Genomic DNA, 20,706 nt, shown 5'->3' with positions numbered 1-20,706 from the left:
CACACGCTTGTAATCCCCGCGCTTGGGAGGCAGAGACAGGAGTATCATGAAGCCAGCAGTGCTGGCTTAAGAGACCCTGTTTCCAAATAAAAATATAAAATAGGTCTGAGAGTGTAGCCCGGAAGTAGAAGGGTTTCCAGGAACCCCAGTATCACCAAAAAAAAGTTAATTTTATGTTTTGTGAACATTACCTCAATTTTAAAAACAAGGATATCTTATATTGTAGGCATAGTTCTAAGAACTTTATATAAAATAAACATTTAGCCCTCCTGAATTCCTCATGAAGTATGCTATTGTTACTATTCCTATATTATAGATAAGGAGATTAAAGAAAGGGAAGTTAAATTCCATATTCATGTCATAAAGCTTCTAAAGTAATGGTATTGAAATTCAAACTTGGGCTCCCAAGGCTATGTATTTCTATATTCTTACACCATTAAAAAATTAAATATTATGGTTATAGTCTAGATAAACACTGTCTAGTAGAATTTACCATGATGTTGAAAATGTTGTATATCTGTGTTGTCTGATACGGTAGCCACTAGACACTTATGGCTCCTAAGCACTTGAAATGTGAGTAGGAAAAGAGAATAACTGAATTTTTAATTGTGTTTAATTTTAAATTATTTAAATTTGAGCAATCACATGTGGCTTTGGGCTACCCTATGGATAGTGCAAGTCCAGACTTCAGTGGTTTCATAAATTATTCTTGATGAATTAAAAAACATTTATAATCTCAAAATTCAGGAGGTAGAGACTTTATGATCATGGTTCATGGACAGCCTCAGCTACTTAGTGAGGCCCTTTGCAACTCAGTGAGACCCTGTTTCAAAAATAAAGAGACTAAAAAAAAATAGGGGTGGGGATGTAGCTCAGAGGTAAATGCCCCTGAGTTCCATCTCCAGTACCAGAAAAAAAAAAAAAAAAAGGAATTAAAAAACATGCTGGTATACTTTTTTCTGGATAGTGGGTAGGAAAAAAATTGGAGCAGCTCAGATTCATCTGCCTTCTTGTTCTCTGAAAATTTCTCAAGTATGAGAGATGATCAATACTATACTAACCATGTTGAGAGAGAATATGGATATTTCCTTCTTACAGTATTAGCAGATCAGTGAGGCCAAGAAAGACTTGATGCAACAGGAGCATAGTTGACTCAAACTGAATAAGCTTATCAACAAAAATACCAAACACAATTTAGAACAAATAATATCAGTGAGTGCTAATGTAAAACAATAGTATCCTACCATTAACTGCTGAACAGTGAGACAGAATAAACTCGGAATGGATCTATTAGATGGTTGGTAGAAAAGAATTGCCATAAATGTAGCTAGAGATCTCCCACTCCGCTTCATCTCACAAATATCCTTTTCAAGGTTCCCTTTCATCTTTTTCCTCATCAGAATTAATTTTATTTTTATTCCAAGGCCCATGCTGCCATGCTTGGTTTTTCTTTTTCTTATATTTCTTTGTAATGCCTATCTCCTTGATGCAAACAACCAAGAGTGCCAAGTTACATTAAGTATTTTTCACAGCAGACTATGTCAGGCATATGCAAGCATACAATTTATAATCATGACTGAAATTATTCTCAACAAAGAAAACAAACGATATTAATGTTGTCCTAAGCCATAGCACTTGTGGTTATTCATCACAGATTAACCTAGCATTTTGCACATGTAAAATGTAAATGAATTATTTTCATTTGTTCAACAAATATTTGTGTCAACAGACCATGACATGCAAAATGTTAAGTCACCAATACATACAAAAATGCTTCTCTTATGAAGCTAGAAAAAAAAATGACAGAAAATAACATCTAACATTCGTATAAAAATAATTCAGGCCTATGTATGAGGGACAAATGTAAGGGGATATGTTTGTGGGTGAAGAACAGATGTTCAATTTGGGGCATAATAAGCTTGAGAAGATTAATAAGAAACTAGAGTTTGAATGGAGAAGCTTATTGGGGAAGAAGATAAAAGTCTGACAAAACAAAGTGATTGTGGTTTGATTGAGGTAGGAGATGAGGCAGAGTTCAGAGGCAGGAATCAGAGAGTACTATTCATCTTTTGGGTCATAATAGGAATACTGACATTTACTCTGAAATTGAAAACCAATGGCATATTTTGAGCAGAGGAATTATCTGATTCAGATTCCACAGGATTGTGTGTGTGTGTGTGTGTGTGTGTGTGTGTGTGTGTGTGTGTACAGAGCAGTCAGAAGGCTAGAAAAGTCATGGATATTGAATTTGTGATGCCTATTAAAAATGCAAATTAGCATAGTGGAAATTCAATAGTGAGATGAAATATAGGTCTAGGTTCAAGGGGAGAGGTGTGTGCTGGAGTTACAAATGTGGAGGCCATAAGCATAGAGAAGGTGCTTCCAGCAATTAGACAGGGTGAGATCAACGAGTGAATACGGACAGGTAGAGAAATAAAGAGGTGCAAGTACTGAACCCTGAAATATTAAAACACTGAGAGGCAGCAGATGCAAAGAGGGGTTAAGAAAAGGCAAGAACATAGGCAAGTGTAGTGTCTCAAAAGGCAAGTGAAGAAAATATCTAAACAAAGAGAGAATGATCAACCCTGTGAAAGGCTTCTGATCAGTAAGAAAGATCAGACTCTGGCTATTAGATTTAGAAATATGGAAGATATTCATGATAAGAACATTTTAGACGGATTGGTTTGGATGAGAATGTAATTGGAGTGTTTTCAATAGAAAATTAAAGATACCGGAGACATCACATTTATACAAACAATTCCAGGATGGTGTGTGTGTGTGTGTGTGTGTGTGATGTGTGTGTACACAGTATATATACTAAATATATGTATATACTGAATATATATATATACTGGTGATATGAATTTCACATAACAAACTCATATTTGCAAAAAAATAGAACTACTCTTGTAGTTCCTACAAGTTAATTTTATATTATATTGGATTAATATAGAAAGTCCATTGCCACATTGCTTGCAGTAAAAAAATTAGAGTATCTTGACTCATTATTAAAGACTGGTTAAACAGAATATGGTTTGCAGAGTATGTTGCATCTGTTCTATGGAGTACTGCATAGTTTTTGGAGAGAAGAAAGTAAATCTTATGTTTTGATGCTAGAAATTTTTCAAGAAATATTTTTGCTGAAAGTTCATGACAATATAGAATTCATAATATGGTTCTTTTCGTGTGTCTTACATATGGGTTTAATTAATTGAACATGACAGAGTGCAAGGATGGAAATTATTTTGGCCAATACTACTGTACTACTGAGGTTCAAATAGTTTGTGGGTTTTGCTTTATGTAAAATACTTTAAAATTTAAATGTAATTCTCACATAGCACTAAAATCTTCATCTCTGAGTTATCTATTTCTTGTATTATGTGCCAAGAAACCATTTACATTGCCTAGAATATTAACCCTTATGTCTTAAAAGTGCATTTGTGAAAAGTTGGTTTTGATGTAAAACTCATAATTTAAATTTTTAATATTTAAATTAATTAAGTTACCATTAATACCAACTAAATACAATCTGTTGATCTGATAAAGTTAGGAAATGAAGATTCGCATTTTACCTTCCCAAGCTTATTACTGATGTTTCACAATTATGCCTTTAGCTCTGATTTGAATACTTCACAGATGAATTCATATCTAAACACAATACTACTATAGCATAAGATTTGGCAGTTTTCTCAAGTCTAAGAACATCCTGCTAATCTAGTTAGGATGTTTTGAGGCTTCCTAGTTTAAATCCACTATAATATTATAGTGGAAATCCATAGCTCAGGGTTGTATAGGAAGGCATCGGAGGCTAGATAAAGCACTCCTGAAGGTTTTAATTATGGGCTATTTTTTAAACAAAACTCTCATTGTTTCTAATATAAAATTTTGTTTAAAAGGAAGATAATATACTTTTATAAATGTCCATAAGATATCTTAACACAATTAAGAGGAGACCTTCATAATTATGGTATCACTGAGGTATAGTGTTCAGGATTCTCCATGTCTACCAGAGAATGTAAGCTGGACAGTATTAAAATGCTGTAGATGGCTACTCAGTGCTGTGTGGAGCCTGAGTCCATCGAGAATGGCTGTAACCAATTTTGACATCATGTAGTGGATAAATAAGCGCTGAGTAATAAACCAAAGGACCAGTTTATTTTATTTTTAACCTTTGTAAGTCATATTTTATGAATAACTCTTCAATTTTCCCAAAAGGCTGATATATTTCATTATTTTGAAAGCATCAGTGTTAATTTTGAGTTGGCAGAGGTAACCTAACCAACTACCATTCTGTTTCATACTAAAGGATATACCTTTCAGTAAAATTATCAAATAATGTGTTTTAGGTGTTAAAATATTCATTGTGATCCAAGTCAGAACTCTCACGTTTCATCAAAGTACACATTTCTCTTATTTCTCGTTGTTCATCTGGCCAGGGAGGGATGATTTATCTTTCCTATGCTTTTCACACCTCTGCCTCACAGGTAGCTGCTGGTTCTGTTCTTCCTCGGTGGGTGTGAGATAGAAATTAGTTAGCAAAACCCTCCTGCCTAGTTCTGTTGTACTTGAGGACAGATACTCCAAATGCTGGCTGATTTCCAAATGTTGGTTTTTTAATGCCTTTGTGCTTTCTTTGAAGACATTCCCATGTGGCTCTAGAATATCACTGTTGACTGTCATGAGCAGGTACGCAGTAGTTGGCCTCTGTGATCCCTACTCCAATAAAACATCCTATCCGACCTCTTTTCTGTGTGGCCTCTCGTGGACAGACATCATCATAGGGAGTGTTGTGACTTGCACACAATTTAAGTTTAATTTGGTAAGCAACAAGAACCTCCTGAAGAAATAAGAGAATTATCTGCTTTGCTATGCTCTCGCTGACAGGTTTATTGAAGATAAGTCTCAGGTGAATTTGGATACACACAGATATTAAGTAAATATCCAAAAGCAGGAGACAAAAAAAAAAAAAAACAGGTCTTACAAAGTTTTCCAAAATCTTGGTGACAATCCAGTTGTTTGAACTTTGAAGTGTTCCCAAAAGCATCTTATTAGAAAGGTTTATTCACAGCAAACAAGACAACATTCTAGAAGTAGGTTTTGGTAACTTTCTAGTGGGAATAAAATAAGAAGAAACCTAACTAAACTAGAAGTTAAACACAAGACTATTTATTATTATTATTATTATTATTATTATTATTATTTATTGGTGGTACTGGGGATGGAACCCTTCTACCTCCATGCTACACTCCCAGACCTTTTTCATATTTTATTTGGAAACAGGGTCTCTTAAGCCAGCGAGGCTGGCTTCGAACCTATGCAATCCTCCTGTCTCCACCTCCTAAGTGTGGGGATTACAAGTGTGTGCCACCATGCCCAGCTAACACAAGACTATTTAAAATAAATCCTTGAGAGCTATTCTTAGAATAAATGTAGATTCCCATTTATTATTACAGCTTAATTATTGATATTTCTGGAATATTTTTTGGGTGGTACTGGGGTTCTTGGAAACCCTTCTACCTCCGGGATACACTCCCAGACCTATTTTATACTTTTTTATTTGAAAGCAGGGTCTCTTAAGCCTGCGTGGCTGGCTTTGAACCTGTGCGATCCTCCTGTCTCCGCCTCCCAAGCACGGGGATGACAAGTGTGCACCACCTTGTCCGGCTTTGAAATATTTTAAACAATAGATACACTGTGGTTATCTCTGATTTTACCTATGAAGGTCTATTTAAACCATTTGTCAGGCTAATTATGATGCTATTAATTGTACCCATAAAACTATTTCTGCCTTCCCTTATACTAATTATCAGTGTCTGATGTTGTTTGAGATATGACTAATTGCCTGTACCAGTGGTTCCTGCAGGGCATGGAGAAATACATCCAAAGAAAAAATGAACCGTTCTAGCCCTGAGTCTTACGGTGGCCCACGGGAAAAGGTGCTCCTTACCACTAATAGTCCAATCAACTTCATGGATGAGAGGCTGTGTCACATGGTGAGCCCTGATTGGCACCAGCTTTTTAACATAGTCATCAATCTGTGGAGACAGACAGCTTTTCCATTGACAATTGCACGTCTTTCAGAAAACTAAATGAGAAGGAACCTCATTTAGCCTAGAAAAGAGTATGATCTATAAGTATGTAATGTGCTTTGCTTCCTGTGCTTGACAGAATTTCATGGCTCCCTGTATGCTCTCCTTCAGCTACCATCTCCATTTTGACCTCAAACTCCAGCAGGGTTGACACACCCAGTCACTGTCCCACAGATGAAGCATGGCACAGGCATCACAAATATCCAGTGGCGCCTACATTGCTGTTGTGGAAGAGGTATAGAGGAGTTCATTCTCTGGGCTACTGTGGTGCAAGCACATTTTCCCCTGTGCAGAGTCTCTACAGGTGCAGGCTGTCTGTGTGGAGGAGCAGCAGCAGTGAAGGGGCATCACTAAGGCCAGGTTCAATCATTTGGGAGATCTGTATTTTCTTCAACCCACCTACTTCTCAAAGCACCTTGAATTCTTCAACTTCTACATGGTCTTCTGTGGCTGCCTCCTGCATTACTTTGTAGAACTAATCTTCTTCCTTCCTTGGTGAACACCTTGGCGATCCGGTGGGGGAAAGAATGAGTTTCTAAATTAAAAAGCTAAACTAACAAATGCAAACATATTGTTGTACAAAAATCCCTACAGAGAGGTGCTTTGAAATGGCTCCCTGCCAGCACTCTTCCATAATGCAAAAAACCTGGCTCTGCCCTGATCTGAATGGCTGGGCTTCTACCAGGACAATCTTTTAGAACTCTTTTGTTCTCAAAGCAGCTCCGATTAGCTTCTTTTTTTTTTTGGACTTCCATGTAAGAGTCCCCTCTAGGGACTCTAAAATTCCAGGACACACAGTTCAAACTCTACCAAGAACTCTGTCAACTTCTGCTTTGGTCCCACAGCCTAGAGTTTAGCAAGCATCCAGCCAGGAAGCTTATCAAGTATGTTTATTCTGTGGTAGAAAACTCCAATCTTCATGATGGTTTTCTGGAAGCCCACATTTAGCTTGAGGTGGGGCCGAGAGTTGGGGTTATAGCAGATGAGGTAGTGGGTAGGGATAAAGATCCCTCTTCTACACAGGAGATTGACGGAGTGATGGTGCAGCTCTTCCAAATTAATAAATAAAAAGTAGATGATTCTCCTGCTGCTTTGTATCCCAACTCCTTTGGATGTGAACTGGTGAGCACTTATCTCTTGTTCTGCAGGCCATTTTGAAATTCTCTTAAGAATATGATATAATTCTTCTATGGGTGTTGGGCTTCAGATAATATTAACTTTCTAATAAAACTTTCAATAAAAATTGAACAAATATCATTGGTGCTCATTTAACACACATTTTTAGTGCTTTCTTTGGTGCTTTCTTTGGTCCATTCACTGCCTTGATAGTCTTCACTCCCTCTCATTACCCCTGGGGAACATGGGCCAGGCATTTTATCTTTTTCTCTCATACAATTCTATGTTTATAAAAAATTTTTGAACAAAATTATAAACTTTGTCTTTACAAAGTTTGCAAATTATTTTCAGATGGATATCAAAACTTTCTTCATTCCTTTCTACGTGCATGCTTTTAATTTGTTTACAATATATAATAATTCAGTTAGCAGCTGGGCGTGGTGACACATGCTAGTAATCCCTGTATTCGGGAGGCTGAGACTGGAGGATCATGTTCACGTACAGCCTCAGATACTTAGCGAGGTTCTCTGCAACTCAGTGAGACCCTGTTTCAAAATAAAGAATAAAAAATTGGGCTTGAAGGTAGGATGCTCCTGGGTTCCATTTCCAGTTCTGCAAAAATAATAATAATAAGTCAGTTACTATATTTTAAATGCAAAATGCTGGTCCTCTTTTTCCCCTTAGGTTTGTAACATTCTAGGACTGTTGCTCTCCTGCTTTTAAAAGAAAGGAAAAACAATCACTGCTGTCCTAGTGACTTATTTTCTTTAGTAAATGTAATTGCTTCTCTGTAAAGCATTGATTAAACTTTAGAACTTAAAAGGTCAGATGTAGATTTATGCAATATAAGACCGCATCTTACTTGCCAGAGTCTTTAAAAATGTGATTGCTACCAAGCTTGTCCTTCTTTGTATCCCTACAACTATTTCTTTGGGATTTATAACAACCAATTATAATTGTATATCCCAGATGCAATTAAGGACTTGAAAGTCTCACTCATGTGGAGCAGTTAGTTGTTAGTTCCACCCTCAAAATCAATAAATGAAAGAAGGATCATTTACTTAAATTTTAGTGGTTGTAGGAAGTGAAAAAGAAGCTTCCCATCAAATACTATAGAGAAGAAACTTAATAAAATATACATATATATATATATATATATGTATATTTGTTACCTACTACTGTGTATCAAAATTTTTAAAAATCCATAGAACTTAAAATTTTTACTTATTTTTTATAGTTTTTGCATGTCTGAAGTCTGGGCATGGTTTATTTGGGCATCTGTGGTTCAGGTTCTCTTGAAAATCTGGAACTGAGGTATGGGCAGGGATAAAATCATCACAGTGCTCAGATGCTAAGGGATCTGCTTTCAAGCTCACTCATGGTATTGGAAGGTTTTCAGCGACATTAGTTCTGTGCCATGCAGGTCTCTATATAGAGAGCTATTCACAATATTGGAGTTGCTTCACTAAGACAGGGGTAGGGTGAGTTAATAATGAAGGAAAGAGGCAAAGAGAGGGGGTTGAAGATATACAGCCTCCCAATCACTTCATCATGGAAGTGACATCATATCATTTTACTGTTGAATGTCTGTTAGAAGTGAGTCACTAAAATGAATCCATCTCCAGGGGAAGGAATTAAAAAGCCTGTGAATACCAAAAAGCTGAAATCATGTGGGTCCATTTTGGGCTCTCTCCAACCTATTGGAAAATTCTATTCTCTATGTCTTAAATTCCCCCTCACTCAACTCTGCCCCTTTTAACCAGTCATGGTGTACATATCATTTTTTTCTTTTTGGGCAGACAAAAGTACTGATTTCCACCGTGACATTTCTTCTCAGTTAGAAAACCCACTTAATAAAAGAAAATCCCATTTGTTTAGCAGAATGTAGATAATTCCATGTTTTCCTAAGTATGTTCCTTGCAGGGTTTCAGTAGTATAATGGAATCATGTAAAGTTATTATATTATATCTAGGGTTCTTTCATATAACTATATTAAAATTAAAACTTTCCTGGAAAATTATTGTAAGAGTTTAATAATTAGATTTAAAGAAAGAAATTGTGTTCATTTGAATTCTATGCTATCATTGATATTTATAGTGAAGTTTCTCTATAAGGAGTAATGATTCTCAAAAATTTCTTTTTTAAGTTAAATTTTATTCCATCAAATTAAAGTGTGTTTGTTTTCAGTTTTTTTAAATCTTCTTTATTAGCCTCAGTGCTAGTTCAATAACAGTAAAAGAGAACACAGAGCTTTTGACATTTGGGCCAAGAACAATATTCGTTATTAAATTCAGTCTTACCTTAGAACAAGATGCCTCCTTAGAAAACATTTTGTTATATTTTTCTTGTTTACAGAGTCAGTAACAAGTAATGCTCTAGAGCCTTGAGTGCTTCAGGAACAAATGATGGAGCCTTTGAAAAGGTTTTACACTTAGCAGCTTCCTTGCCTTCATTCACTCTTGATATTGTGATTTCTTTTTTGTTCTAGGTTAAATTGAAGCTATTTCTTAGGGTTGTTCAAGAGTTTCAGAGGGAATAAACTTTATTTAATAACTCTTACACAGGCTTTTAACTATTTTTGATTTTTCCCCCTGAAGTTTAGAAACTGATCGCTCTTGACCTTTGGATATGAGAGAAGAGATCACCTTATACTCAGCCTACTACAACTTGACATGACTATTTCCAGATTCTCTTATTCAGGAGGATATTATTTACCCAACTTTATTGGTTGTTTTAAGAACTTTTTGAAAATCCATTTTTCTGAAAAGTAGACTATTCAGCCAGCCCTCTTGTAAGGACTCTACACAATACTTAGATTCACCAGGCTTATCATAACACATGACTGTTCTTTAAATTTTTTTTCTTCTTGTGTGTGTGCATGCGTGTGTGTGTCTGTGTGGGTGTGTGTGTGTGTGTGTATGTGTGTGTGTTACCAGAGATTGAACCAAGGTGCATTCTACCTCTGAGCTACATTTTATTTATTTATTTATTTTTGGTGGTACTGGGGTTCCCAGAAACCCTTCTACCTCCGGGCTACACTACCAGACCTATTTTATATGTTTTTAAATTTGGAAACAGGGTCTCTTAAGCCAGCATGGCTGGCTTTGAACCTCTGCTATTCTCCTGTCTTTATTTTTTAAAACTGGATCTCACTAAGTTGCTGAGACTGGCCTTCCACCTGTGATCTTCCTGTCTTAGCCTCCCAAGTACGGGAATCAGAGATGTGTATCACCATGCCTGGATTACTATTTACATTTTAAGGCTTGCTTGGAACCCTAGCCTCACTGTGTCCAACATTGTTTATTATGTCATGAACTTTTACCAGTCCTAACCAGACCTTCATAGTTTCATAGTTAATGAACTATTTTAAATCAGCCCCTACGATTTTCACTAATGTCTTGTTTTTGTTTCTTCCCACCTCCAGACACTTTAGATTTTATCAATGAAATGTCTCTCTTAATTTGGGATATAATAATCTTCTCTATAGTTACTTTATCTTCCTTTATCAACTAGTTGTTTTGATGGTCTTTTTGAGATAGGATAGTTAAGAGAAGTAACCAAGATATGATAATTCAAGAACAGGCTTTATGTGTCAATTTCTATTTATTCATTTCATGTGAATCCTGCTCTCATCTTTGAGGAATATAATAATGTACTCAAGTTTCCTCTTCTAAAAGTGATAAAGAAAGCATGTCTAGAAAAGGTAAAAAAATACATCCAATACAATTTTGTTGTTCAACAGTAATATTTCTTTTTGTATACCTTATTGGTGCATTATCATCTCACATAATAATGTAATTCATAGTGATACTGACATACATGGACAGCAGTTGATGAGTTTTCCCCCAGCTCCCCCCTTACTCCTTCTTTCCCAATACAAGATATTGAGACTGTTATTTTCACATATTTATACAATGTCAATAGAAGTGTTTCCTTCATTAATTCTCCCTCCTTCTCTTCCCCCAAACCAACTCCCTCACTCCACTGTAGATTCTCCTCCATTATCTAAAGTCCCTCTGGTATCCCAATTACTCTTTAGTTTCTGCATTTAAGAAAAAAAAAACACGTGACCCTTCACTTTCTGTGACTCGCTAATCTCATTTAATAAATGTTCTCCAAGTCCATCCATTTTCCTAAAAATGACATAATTTTGTTCTTCTTTATTGACTAGAATTCTATTGTCTTTATATCCCATAATTTTGAAATCCATTCAGCTGTTGATGGCAGCATTTTTCAACTTGGCTAAAATGGGATATGAAGCGTCTTACAAGTCAGACAGGTAAAGAATAGAGTTGTAAGAGGCCAAGCTGTGCTGTGTGCATAGCTGTTATAATGTTTCAGGAGAAGAATATCCCCAAAGGCTCAAATGCTGAAGGTTTGATTTCCAGAGTGGCTCAACGGAGAGATGATAGAAACTTTAGGAGTTGTGGCCTAGTGGAAGGTCCTTGGATCACTGAAGAATGACCTTGGAAGGTATTTTTTCACAAGACACTTATTAGAGAAGCTGAAGTCTGGTTGGACCGAGTCCTACTTCTGCACCTAGTTTGAGGTGTAGTTATTGGTTTGGTCTGGACTTGTGCTTCTGCCATTGCTCTCTACCCATGCACTGTAAGGTGACCTTGTAAAGGAGCCCTGCTTATGCCCTTTAAACTTTAAACTCCTAAATGATCAACTAAATAAACCTCTTCATAAGTAGCTTATCTGCATTATTTAATTATAGTGATAAAAAGCTGACTAATAATGGTCTCTTTTTGTTGTTTATGTGGAAAGAAAATAGAAGACCATGCAGAGTCAATTTAAGAGAGAATTTCTCTGCACATGGGCAGATTGCATGGTCTATAAGTAGGATGTTTGCTTTGCAGATAATCCACATTGAGTATGAACCTGAAGAATCATAACTTCAAAAAAGCTTACAGAAGTGTTTATCATCATGCGGTTACAAATGTGAAGAAACCACATTGGTTGTATTTATGCATATAGAAATCAGTGTAGATACAATCTGTCCCTTTAAGCACTGCCACTAAGCATAAACTCCTCTTCCATGTATAGATAGGCTTTTTCACTGCAACAGCATCTCGCACAACTCTGATGATCAATTATCTGTCTTGTTCAATTAGAAAAGAAAGATATCACCCTTGACGGTATATTGTATCTGTCCTTGAACACCAAGCTACTGCTCTTCAGAGGTGGTCTTCCTGTCATGGGATAGCTACGACCTCTATCACCAACACTCCATCCACTCAGCAGAATGTTTTTAAAAAATAGTGAATTTTATTGAAGTGCTTAAAATAAAAGAGCATTTGACTTTCTTTATTATCAAGTTGTTGGCCTTCTGTGATGAGAAAATATAGCAATGACTGACCAAGTCTCAGCTAGCATGACATAAAGCTTCAAGATGGGAGATGAGAAGCCATTGAGTGGTCTCCTCTGAACACTACAATAAGAAATAAAAATGAGCACATCTTCTCTGTCACTCCTGTTCTTCCCTCTATTCTTCTATTTAAATAAAGGAAATACATAAGGCAAGTTTATCCACAATTGCTTGGGTGCTATAATATTTAAAGACTGACTATGTTATCAATTTTCCATTCTGTGAATTTAAGGAAATTGAAGCACATAGTGGGATACAAATATTTTTAGTATCAACTATTGCCACACCAACAGTATAAATCTTTATAAATCCTTCTTATAACATTGTGGTAACCTATTTTTCTTTACTGAGGTCCATTTTCATTTGAAGTAGTATGTATTTTCTCACTTTTTAATGCCAATTCAGTTCCTATACATGTTTGTCCAGTTTGTATCCAATACACAGAAGCATACCAAAATACAATACTCAAGTTAAAATACATACACCTTCATTATTTACACATATCAGAGAAACAAAGATGTATATGCATTTATAAAAATTTTATTTTGATCTGGAAAAGATTTTTTTATTTTACTTGGAGAAGAGTATTCACAGACATTTTTAAAATGTCACAGCAATGCAAAAATTATCTCCAATCCCAATTTTCTTTATCTGGTAAACATAAAATTTTCCATTGATATTTTTAGATTTTTTTAGACGATTACTAATGCACTCACTTTTAAATGAAAACCAAAATAATTGATATTTTCTTGTCAAAAACACATCAGGGATCAATTTTCTATTACAATATTAAAAACACCCTAAAATTTAGCAAACATCGCTTATTTCCACATGATTATTACTGGCAAGCTACACTCAGATGGGTGTTTCTTATGCAGAGCTCCATTGGTCACTTATCCACTTGCAGTCAACAGCAGTGGGTTTTCAATGGGCTCATTGAAATGGATCGGGCACCAGTGAGGATGTCTAGAAACAACACCAGGATAACAGCAACCCAGAAGGGAAAAGTCAAGCTGCAAGACATCTTAAAGTTGTACTCAGAAGTTACATAGGTTCACTTTTGTTTTATTATAATGATCAGCTCATCTTGACTCAAGGTCAAAGAAGTAGAAAAACATGCATGTCTCAATAGGGAAAATTTCCACACTTTGTAGCAGTTTTCAATCCATCACAGTTAGTAGTAGCAATATTATTTATATAATGGGATCAAAAATTCACTTGAATATTAAAAATGTTCATAAAACTATAGCTTCTTCAAAAGGAAGAACATAACTTCTAATATTACTGCTGAAGGCTAAATTCCAAATCCAAACAATAATTATTGAGAGTTTAATTGGCTTACAAAATGCCTGATCAAGTCTTAAATATATAGGTATCAGAATAAATATGTAGGATCTTCTATTAAACTTTTAAATTACACACAGAAGATTTTTTTTAAAAAGTGTTTAAATACAATAATGAAATACTATTGACATAGGTAATTTAGAATTTATGAGTGTGACAATCAAATTGAAATAAAAAAAATGTGACATATGAATATTTCCTTGAGTGATAGAATATAGTGATAGAATATGTTTTGGTAAAATTGAAAGATTTCCCTCAGGTTTTTTATTCTTTAATTATATTTATCATAAATGGGGAACTTTAAACAATATATTAAATAGAGTATAGTAGATGCATAGGAGTTCTAAATAAACTTTATGATTATTAAAAATACTCTTTCTTTGGATATTTTCATGGGGTTATTTAAACCCATTTTTAAGTTTCTGGGGGATAATAGTGGCTTTCTGAACTTGAATCTCTCCACATTTCCACAAAATAAATCATGGTTCTACAAGAAATAAAAATAAAACCATATCTGACTCTTTAACATTGCTCAAAATCAGAAAACTTCAAATTACTCATAAGTAGAGAATAAGTTGAAATAGAGATTTCAACTCAACTAGAGTTGAAGTCTTTGCCGACTATTACAAGACTCAGGGTTATGGCAAGATGAGTCTTTATTACATACGGAAGTAGGAAGTAGAGTTAAGGGCTTAGACAATACTCAGACAAAATCACCAAGAGAGAGATCACTTGATATTCCCAGCTAGCTTTCGAATCTGGGTGCTTAGGTGCACATTTATAATCTCAATATTTGGGAGGCTGAGACAGGAGGATAACAGGTTTCAGGCCAGATTTGGCACCTTAGCAAAGTCCCTCTGCAATTTAGTGAGACCCTTTTAATCATGATAAAGAAGAAAAGAGAAAGTTACAAACTAATATCACTTATAAATATTCTCATAAACATTACAAATAAAATGTGTACTGAATACACTATAAAACCATAGAAAAAATAAACCATGACTAAGTGGAATCTTTACCACTTATGTTTGAATGGGTTGATATTATAAAAATATATTCCTATAAGCTCATCATAAGGATAACAATTTCAGTATTATGAGGATGCAGCTTTGTTTTTTAGTCCAAATTTTGAGCTTTGTTTTACTTCTAAATTTATTTTAATTTTCATTAGTGATTTATAACTATACCTACTAATGTGATTCATTGTGACATAGTCATACATTAATAACACATATTTTGGTCTATTTTATTTTCTCAAAAATCCCTTTTCCCTCTTTTCCTACCTCTCCCTGACCACCTTCCTCTACTCTACTGGTTTCTTATCTGTTTTCATAAGCTTCTTTTTCTTTCCTTTTTCTCTCTTTCACATAGTTTGGCTAATCTCATCTACCATAATGTTTCTAAGTTCCACCCATTTGGACTAATTTCATTCTTTATGGTTTAGTAAAAGTCCATTGTGTATCTGTATTATGTTTTCTTTATCCATTCATCTGATGATAAACACGTAGTTTAGTTCTAAATTTGGCTTCTTTGACTTGTGCTGCAGTAAACATGGCTATGCATGTGTCATTGTAGTATGCTGACTTTTTTGTTTTTTAGTAAATTCCATGGAGTGATAGAGCTGGTTGACCTTTGTTTCAAGCTATTTGATCAAGATCAAGCCTGTAGGGTAAATAATTCATTGCGTCTTACATATTTACTTTTGGATTCCCTAAAAGCTAAGTTTAAATAAATAGAAACTTATCAGATACTGAGTTTGACTGTACTAATGAAGCTCTACATATATGAAATAAGCCTCATCCAGAATTTAGAGAATATGCATATTTCAATACATTGGTTTTTTTCTTCTGTTAAAAATTAAATCAGTCTCAGGTTAAAATAAAGAATGACCTAGGCATTGCTAGGATCATTAAAGATCTCTGAATCTTTCACTTTATTAGTGACAACAACAACAACAAATTGAACAGAAAGCAGTGAATTGAGTGCACACCAAAATGCACAGTTGCAAGAGTACAGATATAAACACCAGCAACATGGCATGGAACTGATCTTGACCCTAGTAAGCCAGAAAACTCAAAATGTGCAAAAAGTGATCTCAGGGGCGTTGGGAGGTTCTTACATGCTGGTTAAAACAAGCATACATCCTTTCTAAAGAAAGCATTCCCAAGTTGATATCTAATATGGGCTAAATATTCAGATGTAAACTAGTAAAAGATAACCACATATACAAGAGAATTAGCTCCAGTAATAAAAAATTAGTAGAAAAATATATGTAGACATAGTTTACATGGATGAACATGAACTTGATATATGGAAATGATCAGATATAAAAAAACAAAAATAAATATATCTCAAAATTTAAAAGAAAAGATAAGCTGACAAAACCAAATACACAGTGAAAAACTTAAAAATAACAAAATATATTTTAAAAAGAAAAATTCTAGCCGGGTGTGGTGGCTCACACTTTTAATCCTCACGCTTGGGAGGTGGAGACATAGGATCATACAGGTTCGAAGCCAGCCGCACTGGCTTAAGAGACCCTGTTTCCAAATAAGAAAAGTATAAAAATAGGTCTGGGGTGAAGCCCAGAGGTAGAAAGGTTTCCAGGAACCCCAGTACCAAGAAAAAATCCAGAAATCAAAGAGAATATAATTGTTCTGAAAATTCTTAATTAATAATTTAAGTGGAATATTGGAAACTACTGAAGACAGAATTAGTCCACTAAAAGGTCAATATCAAGTTAATACAAAGATTGTTATGAAGAAGAAAAATGAATACACACATATTAGTGGTAGAACTATCTGCAACATGATAATGGACAAAATAATAAATAATAATTATAAATGAATAAAATATAAGCAATCAAATTTTTAAATAGACATAATACTTGAACAATCATTTCAGACAAGAAGATAATTTTAGGTCTATAAGTATATTAAAGTAGTCATCAACTGAGCATGATAGTGCAGGCTCAGACAGAAGAATCTCAGGTTTGCAGCCAGATTTACCAACTTAGCCAGCCCCTCAGTAACTTAATGAGACCCAGTTTCAAAATAAAAAAATAAAAATAGAACTAGAAGTGTAGCTCGAAAGTAGAATGCCTCTGGGTTCAATCCCCAATAACACACATGCACACACACAAATACTCATCAGATATATGCAAATTAAATCCACAATGAAATATTTCACTAGAATGGCTAAAATTTATTATTTATTTTTTTATTTTTATTTTTATTGAAAATAAGTGCTATACATTTAAACTGTGCTTGGTGTCTTCTCCTCCCCACCCCTGTTTTCTCTTCCCCCCTTCCAAGAATGAGTCCAGGGTAACCATGTTATATTCATTCTTTTACATGTCTTTGGATGTAGTTCCTCCATTAATCAAGTTCAGCCTTCTACCTCTTCTATCATTCCATTCAAACATTGCTTAGATTTCCCTTCCCGTATCTGGAGTCCCTCTAGTATCCCCAATGCTCCCTAGTTTGGGCATATTAGAGGAAACATATGTCCCTTTTCTTTCAGTGCTTAGCTGATCTCACTTAACGTCATGCTCTCCAGGACTTTCCATCTTCTTGTGAATGCCATGATTTTGTTCTTCTTTATTGCTGAATAGAATTATATTGTGTGTATTTCCCATAATTTTGAAATCCATTCATCTGTTGATGGAGATCTGGGTTGGTTACATATTTCGACTATTCCATATTGTGCTGCTATGAACATAGGTATGCATATGTTACTGTAGTTCTCTAATTTCAACCCCTTTGGAAAAATACCCAGGATTGGTAGAGCTGGATAATATGGTGGACCTATTCTCAATTTTCTAAGGAATCTCCACATCTATCTCCATAGTGGCTGAACTAGTTTGCACTCCCACAACAATATAAAAGAATTGCTCTTTCCCCACATCCTTGCCAGCATTTGTTGTTATTAGATTTCTTTATGCTTACCAATCTGATTGGGGTTAGATGGAATCTCAGTGTTGTTTTGATTTGCATCTCCCTGATGGCCAATGATGTAGAACATCTTTTCATGTATCTACAGGCCATTTATATCTCTTCTTTTGTAAAGTGTCTATTCAGTTCAGTTGCCCATTTCTTGATTGGGTTGTTTGTTTTGCTAGTGTAGAGTCTTTTGAGCTCTTTGTATATTCTGGATATTAGCCCTCTATCACAGTGGTGGCTGGTAAAGATCTTCTCCCATTCTGTAGGCTTCCTCTTTATGTTCTTGATGGTTTGCTTTGATGAGAAAAAACTTCTTAGTATAATGTCATTCCACTTGTTAATTCTTGCTTTAATTTCCTGAGCTTTGGAAGTCTTGTTGAGAAAGTTACTGCCTGTGTCTATGTGCTGTAGTGTTGAGCCTATGGCCTCCTCTAATAAATTCACAGACTCTGGTCTAATTTCTAAGTCTTTGATACATCTTGAGTTGATTCCTGTGCATGGTGAGAGGTAAGAATTTAGTTCCATCTTTCTACAAATGGATAGCCAGTTCTCCTGGGATCATTTGTTGAAAATGCTGTCCTTTCTCCAGTGTATGAGTTTGGCCCCTTTGTCAAAGATTAATTGACTATAGGTGTGTGGATTTGTTTCTGTATCTTCTGTTCCACTGGTCATCATGCCTGTTATTGTGCCAATACTATGCTGTTTTTACTCCTATTGATCTATAGTAAAATTTGAAGTCTGGGATTGTGATACCTCCTGTATAGTTCTTATTGCTCATAATTGCTTTGGCTATTCTGGGCCTTTTCTTTCTTCATATAAAATTCATGATTGATTTTTCTAAGTCTATGAAGGATGTCATTGGTATTTTAATGGGAATTGCATTGAATCTATAGATCACTTTTGGCAGAATGGCATTTTGATGATATTTATTCTGCCTATCCATGAGCATGGGAGATCTTTCCATCTTCCAAGGTCTTCTTCAGTTTCTTTCTTTAATGATTTATAGTTTTTGTTGTAGAGGTCTTTTACATCTTTGGTTAGGTTTATTCCTAGGTATTTTATTGGTTTTGAGGTTAATGGCGAATGGAATTGTTTTCTTTATTTCTTTCAGTGTGGATTCATTGTTGGCATAAAGAAAAGCCACTGATTTCTTTAGGTTGATTTCGTATCTTGAAACTTAACTGAATTGGTTAATTAGCTTCAGAAGGCTTTTGTTTGAGTTCTTTTGGCTTCCTAGATAAAGGATCATGTCATCTGCTAATAAGGATTTAATTCCTCTAAAAATATGGAATGCTTTACAAATTTGAGTGTCATCCTTGCACAGGGGCCATGCTAATCTTTGTATTGTTCCAATTTTAATATATGTGCTGCCGAAGCGAGCACGAATGGCTAAAATTTAAAAGGCTGATCACATCAAGTCTTGGTGAATATGTAGATAAGTTGAAGGTTTTCTATTTTTAGGTACTGGGAATTGAACCCACAATTTGCAAATTTGTAGAAATACATTGAAAACAATTTATGGATACTATGAATACATTCCTCACTTATAACCTGTGACCCAGTATTTCTATTTGTGGCATATACTCAGGATAAATAAGTGCATATGTTAACAAACATTATGTATAAAAATATTAACTGTGGATTTATTTATTAAACTCAAACTAAAAATTAACAAATAATTTCAATATAAGACTGGAACAAAAATTGGTCTTATAGTTGTGTAACAAATTACTTTTTGACAAGTAACCAGAATAAACTATTATAAAAATGCACAGATTAATTCCACAGCTACCTCTTTATTGAATGAAATCAAAGACAAAATTTTCAGTGCCTAATTTCATTTTTATAAATTTCAAAAACTAGTATAATCATTGTGATTGAAGACAGATCCTGAAGGACTCAAAGAACACAGAAGTGAGTTTTCTAGAATTATAGAAATGTTCTTCTATAACTATTTTATAATATATATTATAAATTACTTGGGTTGTATAAAAGAGTGGGGTAACTTTTATTTACATTTGAAATTTCAAAAAGCAAAAATAAAATAAGACAAACAATCAGAAACAAAAACTGATTGTTTATAATAACTAGATCTTTATTTAATGAATACAGAAAGGCAAACATCATATGTAAGTAAAATTACTCTGAAAGAAACAATGGTGAACAAATGTGTATATAAACAGTTAATGCATTATTATACTTATTATAAAATGTTTAAAACAAGAGGTCAGAGCATTAAAAAGAAAAGTCAAGTATATAAGTAAATTATTTATGAAACAAGAAAGAAAAGCCTTAGGTTCTATTTCTGCTTTTTCTTCCTTAATTTGGTGCTTTTGCAAAAGTCTTTTAAGTATTTTATCTCTTTTCCTAATTAAAAAATATTTATTGGACTGGGGATATATCTCAGTGGTAGCGCACCTGGGGATATATCTCAGTGGTAGCGCACTTGTCTAGTATGCATGAGGCTGTGGGTTCAATTCCCAGTATCTCAAAAATATATATACAAAGAAATTTATAACCTTCCTGCCTATTTTTATTAAAGTGGTTATAATGATCAAATATATGAACCAATGTACAAAAGTTTAAAAACTGTAAAAAAATAATAAATGGAACATGACCTTTTATTAAATTATAAAATGAAATAACTAGATGAAGTCCTTAAGTAAAATTCACCTTTTATAGTGTTAGGTGTCATCTAAGAAAGGCTAAATGATGTGTCCTAAATTATATATCCGATTAGTTACAGTCTAGGTACTGAGATATAATCAGTTTTCTAACTTTTTGTATGGCATTGTATTTTCTTAGGTTTTAAAGTACTAACAGGAATATTTCCTGGATATTAAGT

Source organism: Muscardinus avellanarius, assembly GCF_963383645.1.
Source record: "Muscardinus avellanarius genome assembly, chromosome: 2".
Lineage (NCBI taxonomy): Eukaryota > Metazoa > Chordata > Mammalia > Rodentia > Gliridae > Muscardinus > Muscardinus avellanarius.
The sequence above is the reverse complement of the archived record's forward strand: the minus strand, read 5'-3'. Positions refer to the sequence as shown.